The sequence below is a fragment of the Triticum aestivum genome, chromosome 6B, assembly GCF_018294505.1.
Source record: "Triticum aestivum cultivar Chinese Spring chromosome 6B, IWGSC CS RefSeq v2.1, whole genome shotgun sequence".
NCBI lineage: Eukaryota > Viridiplantae > Streptophyta > Magnoliopsida > Poales > Poaceae > Triticum > Triticum aestivum.
Genome location: NC_057810.1, coordinates 12,340,772 through 12,347,433, shown reverse-complemented (window position 1 = coordinate 12,347,433; position 6,662 = coordinate 12,340,772). Strand labels below are relative to the sequence as shown.

The 6,662-nt window shown below is 41.4% G+C and overlaps 1 long non-coding RNA gene across 1 annotated transcript; it reads left to right on the top strand.

Moving 5' to 3' along the window:
* The first annotated feature begins 1,451 nt into the window (after nucleotides 1-1,451).
* On the top strand, nucleotides 1,452-4,220 carry LOC123133120 (uncharacterized). Its single transcript, XR_006465161.1, has 2 exons — nucleotides 1,452-3,647; nucleotides 3,834-4,220. It is a non-coding gene; the product is annotated as an uncharacterized lncRNA (long non-coding RNA).
* Nucleotides 4,221-6,662: the final 2,442 nt, after the last annotated feature.

Sequence of the window (6,662 nt, the reverse complement as noted above, 5' to 3'; positions counted from 1 at the left end):
GTCGGCGGGCTACACGAGAGGCCAGCGTGACTCCTTGCCGGGCACGTCCCCGTCTGCCTCAGACAGCGCAGCTCTCGGCCAAATGATTGAGAAAGAGTATTTATTGTCAATCTAACCCTGTCATCCAAACACCTCTTTGATTAGAATTAGTTCAGTGTTAGTTCAGGGTTAGAATCTAACTCTAACCTCTAACTAAGTTAGAATATCCAAATAGAGCCTGTGAAAAAAGCTAACCTCATCAAGTGTCCCCTGGTCACAGAGGTAGGGCAGGTGTCCCCTGGTCACAGAGGTAGGGCAGGGGCATTTGATTAAAGCTAGCGATGGGTACCGGGATAGACGCGGTGGCGAGGCTCTACAGGTTTCACTCCGGCATGTTCTCGCACATGCATGTACACAGGAGGCGTTGCCGGGTTGTAGTAACGAGAGACGCACACACAGGGATTGAACTATACATCTGTTGAAATTTGTGAGGAAGAAAATATCAATGATGGGCTCGTGTGTTGTGCGCTCTCGTGTTCTGTACTGACATGGTCACATGGTGGGGTTCAGCTTGTGAAAAGCGGCCCAAGTTGCATGTGCGCGGTCCCACCTTGCCCCGAGTAATAATTGAGATAATATCATTGGGAGTCATCAATTTTTGGCTTGATGTTTAGTTTGATGATAGTTGAAAATAGTACTACTAGCTAGTTCCGCGCATCTTCCATTGATTCTATTTAGTTTCATCGAAATCATTAAACATGATTGATTATCAGTTTGATTAAACTCTATTTCTCGTAAAGTGCTTGTGACAGGAAGCCGGAATGATTTTTGTCGATACTGTGATTGCGAGTTCATCTACTACTCGACGACCTCTAAGCGGGGCTACTCTGTAAAACAATATGATGTACGCAAACAAAAGAATTCACAATTTTATTTTATTACCATCATTTGTGTAAGTATCATTCATATATATATAATATTGATAAGGTATTATCAATCGTATGAACAGGAAAGACCCCCTGTAAAAAAATTTAATAATAATATATTTTTATATAAATAAATAAATAGGAATAGTAAGTAATGTTGAAAATGTAAGCAGCCTTGGCATGTATGTACGCATACACTGGCACAAGGATTCTTGAAGGCAGAAGAAGCTCTCAAGGCTAATCGCATGAAAATCTGTATGGCCAAAGAGCAAAGACTGGTACACAAAGGCCAGTCAATTATTCACCGAGAGACAATGCCACGTGAAGAAAACAAAGATTCCTGAAGATTGAAGCTTGTCGGCACTCTCTTTCGCACTTTTCTATATTATTAGAAGGACACGCATGTACCCTAGTAGGACACGTGTGCATACTACCGTGTGTAAAATAAATGAAGGAAGGATCCCGAAGGCCTCCCTTGCAGCCACCCCTCACGGCTATAAAAGGAGACGCTGGGCTCAAGGAGATAACACAACAACAAGAGGAGAGAGCAGGAAGCACTCAGAGCATCAAGACCCTCCACCAGAGCACCACTTCCTTTATAGTTTAGCCACCACCACTGCTAGTAGAATAGCCGAGAAGGCGCTTAGTTTGCCAAGAATTTGAAGGTAATTTTCTAGTTGTGTGTAATCCCTTCGGGGCCTCCTGAAAGGGAAAACCATATGTAATTGTTGAAATGATGTAGTTTCTTGGTTTCACTTAGTGCTTTTATTTATGAATTTATGGGACGGGTTTTTATGCTAGGGATCCTATAGGAGAAACATCTGCGTGCGTAGTTCTCTGTGTAGCCCAGAGTGGCATTTCAATGAGAACCTTATGGCCGTAGAGAAGTGTTCCCTTCGGGTGGAACTGCCTGGGAAGACGATTGGAATTTACCCCATAAATTTGTAATTAAAACTGCTAAGTGAATGTAACTAGCTACATCTGATACAACATAATGATAAATATGGTGAGTACTGAGTAGGATTTTACACCACTACGTACATTCGTCGGTTGATTTGTTGCCCTCGCCAGCCTAGAATAGATCCTGTATCAAATAAATAATCTAGTTAGAACGTGAAGATAATCATATTGAATTAAATACTATTCCAAATAGTGTTTTAAATAGTAAAGCACTTTCGTGAATAGTGCCCTACCTAGTGAATAGTAAATACTATTTAAGATAAAAATAGTAAATACTATTTAAGATAAAAAGTACGTCATGTCTACCACTTTCACCTAATCACATATTAACCTAATCAAAATCTTAATTAATATTGATTAGAATATATTAGTAAAATTTTATATCATATATATATGTATGTATGTATGTATTGACCCACTTTTTAAAATTAGATGTGGCAAATGCGGGATGAACTCCTACCACATAATCGCATACGAGCTATTCTAGAGGAATTGGTGGGATTCTTTCTTCACCACGTCATACATATAGCCGAAGAATACCATGTTAAAATTGATATAGACCTTAGATGTTAAGGTTTGTAAGAGATCTTATATTGTATATATGTAGCTAGTAGAGTCGGACAGATATATGAAAACTTGTTGTTCGACCAATCTCATGGAGAAAGAGAAGTCACTTCTCTCTGTATATGTTCATGACGATCTTGTGTATTTAATGGTTTCTTCATTTGCTTACTGGCTAGTGTGTCGAGTTCTCTTTATATGTACAATAGCTAGCGTCACCCAAGCACGGAGATAAAGAGAGGTCACTTCTCTCTATTAGCTAGCTAACACAATATATGAAACCCCTAAATTAACCCTCCAAAACCCCTAACCCCCGTCCTTTAAAAACAAAAAAACCATATCTCCTACCAGCTGCTGACGCGTGGAGGTCTTTTGGTCCCGGTTGGTATTACCAACCGGGACTAAAGGTCCTCCTACCTAGGCACTCCGCAGCGGCCACATGGAGCCCCTTCTGTCCTAGTTCACTCATAAGCAAACCGGAACTTAAAGTTTTAGGCTTTAGTCCCGATCCTTTAGTTCCGGTTCTAGAACTGGAGCTAAATGATGTCTGAAACCGGGACAAATGGGTCGTTTTCTAAAAGTGTCTGCATTAAGGCAAATGACCACACGGACTGATCTCGACTACATCAAGCCGAACTACACCGGGCCGAACCACGACATTAAGCTGTACGACCATAACAAACCACAAGTCAAGATCATCGCCGAGCACACTACGAGAAGCAATATCGACATGCATTGCCCACACACCAAGACGGTGTGGAACGGGATGCAACCTTCATCGACTTCTCGGGCGCGACACCACATCGACACTTGGTTGCGGCGAGGGACGTCTTCAAGCGACACATTATCGTTGACACGCCGCTGCGACGCCATCGCCTACACTTCATCACTAAGGTCTTCATCAACGTGGTCTTCACCAACATCTTCGTCAACACACCGCCGCTGTCTTGTCCACAAGATGGGCACCTAGCATCCTCTGACAGACTTTTCTGCAAGACGCGACCATGACGACGGCAATGACCGCGTCACGATGTCGGCATCGACCGCGTCATCCACGACAACACAACTGCATCGACACGGCGTCACTACAGTGACGACCGTACACGACCACACGGTTCTGGCAAAACCGATATGTGCTCGATGGGCTTCCTCCGGTCTTCGCAAAATCGGCGGACTCGTCGCCGACGGCACCCTCTGATATCTGCAAGGTGCATCATCCACGTATGTAGCTCCGTCATAGTTCATTTTTTTGCGCCTCCAGGCTTTATGTGGCTTCATTATCCACGACGACCACACCATCGACCATGACTACCTCGACCACGGCTACATCACTATGATCGGCTACCTCGACATTGATATTAATGGCTATGTTTACACCAACATATCGGTAACAACTCTAGTCAACAGGATCCGCGTCGTCAGCAGCGTTCACGCCACTCCCGCTGTGACTGCGGGAGGGAAGAGGGGAGAGACAAGGAAGACACCAGAAGGGGACGCAGTCACCGCCCTACGTGCTGACCCATCAGAAACGTAGTTGACGATGGCGCAGCGAAGAAGACGACAAAAGCAGAAGACTTCAAATTCAGTCGTACTCGTCCGCTTCACTCCCGCTACGACTTGAGGCGGAATGTTAGAATATAAATATGCTTAGTTAGAGATAAGGCGAGAGATGGAGATAGAATTAGTTTTAATATACTATGACTTGTCTTGTACTTCAAGTCACCACACGTTGTACTCTATATATACCCCTACAAGGGTCAGATCAATAATACAACACAATATCCATTCATCCTACATTTTCCAGTCTTAAGGCATTTCACAAGAGTTTCGGTACCACTCTGCTCTAGCCTGCTAATACATCCACTTCTTGCAGCTAGCAAGACTTAATTTCTGCATTGTCCGCCGCCTTAGCTTGCAGAAGAGGAGCATAAATAAATTACCATTCAGAAATTATTTAATTCTTACACTTGAGACACTTTTCTAAATTTTAGTAGTTGTAAACTGCAACCTCCTAGCATCCTGTTCTGCAATATATAAAGTGTCAGCGTCCCAACTGAAGCTGTCGAGATAGAGGCCACGAACGCTGACATAGTAGCCAATCATGCTGCCACGGCGGACCAGAGAACCAATCAGGGTGAAGGCCGCGTCACATCTCGGCCAGCTAGGATCAAGCAGCCCAACCGGAGGTACGTGGGGCCTGAGTGGAAGAATGCTACTTAAGGGAGAAAGTTGGGAAAGAGAAGCCATCCAGTGGGGCTTTTTCCTTTCGTTTTCTTCTTCCTTTCCAAGACAATTTGTATCTCATGTGAGCGATTGTGCGTGAGAATACTAGATGGAGAATCGTTGCCTAACATAAAGCAGAAGACATAAAATGAATCTGTAAATGCCATCCTGATCTGCCTCCATGCATCTTGTATTCTTGTTCCTCCGATACTGTTAATTGTGGTCTGCTCCGCTACGCCAGGTCAGGGACAAATATCCCCTGGAATGGAATGCCTCCCTACCAGTGCAGTGCAGTCTCTCGATTGATTGGTGTGCACAGAACAAAATTTTCTGCTGTATTACCAAACTCTTCATCTATAATCATGCTGCTTGGTTCGGCCCCCATACACACTTTGAAGAACAGAACTTGACCACACTGCTTCCTAACTTCGTTCCTACCCTTCCATGTTCAGTTCTGCGTTGATGCTAAATTGCACTTAGCCGCTTCTCATCTAGAAGCAGTAAAGTTGGATCTAACATATCTCATAGGAAATACAGCTGGACATAATTTTTTTTCCTGAAGAACACAATAGAACGGAAAAGGATTGGAAATGGCTTAGTGATATTCAGACATCACTGAACGAAAACAGCATCGCTTTATGATGCCACTAGGCTACACTACAAACAAGATCTTACAATCGGCATGGTTCTGTTTTCTGATGAACAAAATTGAACAAAAAAAAGTATTGGAATGGTAATACAATGCCAAACTTCCAATTAGCATGAGAAAACAAAATGATTTGTTAATAATCAAACATCATATCGGCAATACCCAGAACACTAGTAGAAAAAGGGGTATTTGTCCCGGTTCATAAGGGCCTTTAGTCCCGGTTCTGGAACCGGGACTAAAGGGTCGTTACTAAAGCCTCCCCCTTTAGTCCCGGTTCTTACACGAACCGGGAGTAAAGGCCGTCCACGTGGCTGCTGCCTGGAGGTCCACCTTTAGTCCCGGTTGGTAACACCAACTGGTACTAAAGAAATTTTATGATTTTTTTTGAAAATTTTCTTTTCTAATTTTTTTTTATTTTTTTTTTATTTTCAAACTTCTGAATTATTTTAACCTCTAATCTCTAATCACCCTCATCACTGCTCAATTTAACCTCTAATTTCTAATCACCCCTCATCATTCCAAATCATCTAACTTTCCGGACGGTCACCCATCTCACTACTCCAGCCTGAGCACGCTTAACTTCCGGGTTCTATTCTCCCTCGTTTCCAAGTCTGCACTTGTTGTTTTCCTGACAATAGTAAGATGTCAATTCTATTAACCCTCAGGAATTTAGCTTGAGCATGAAGTCACACATTTCACTGTTTGAGTTTGAAATTATTGTTCTAAAAAACAATAATTATTTAATAACACTAATATTTCTTGAATAAGTAGTTTGACCACAATTTGACCATAGTTTGACCGCAGTTTGACCACAATTTCACCAGATTTAACCAAAATTCAGAAACACTGAAATAATTATTTAGTAACACTAATATTTCTTGAATAAGTAGTTTGACCATTATTTGACCACAGTTTGACCAGATTTGACCAAAATTCAAAAAAACTGAAATAATTATTTAGTAACACTAATATTCTTGAATAATTATTTAGTAACACTAATACTTCTTGAATAAGTAGTTTGACCATAGTTTGACCAGATTTAACAAAAATTAAAAAAAATTGAAATTTTAGCATAACGTTTTTTCCTTTTAGAATTTGAGGATTCTAAAAATTTGCAAACATACCGTACGCCGCCAAAATCGGAAGGGAATTTTCGTGCTGAACATTTTGATATATTATACGTTTTTTTCTGACATAGTATGCAAAAGTTATAGCCGTTTTACATTTTCCCTACACTTTTTGCAAAACATGTCCAAATTTAAGTTTTTTAATTTTCCTAACTAGTAGATGTAGTAACGTAACTACATCTCGAAGGATTTTAATTTTTGAAGTTTTTATCATTTTCTTTTGCTTTTTACAAAACT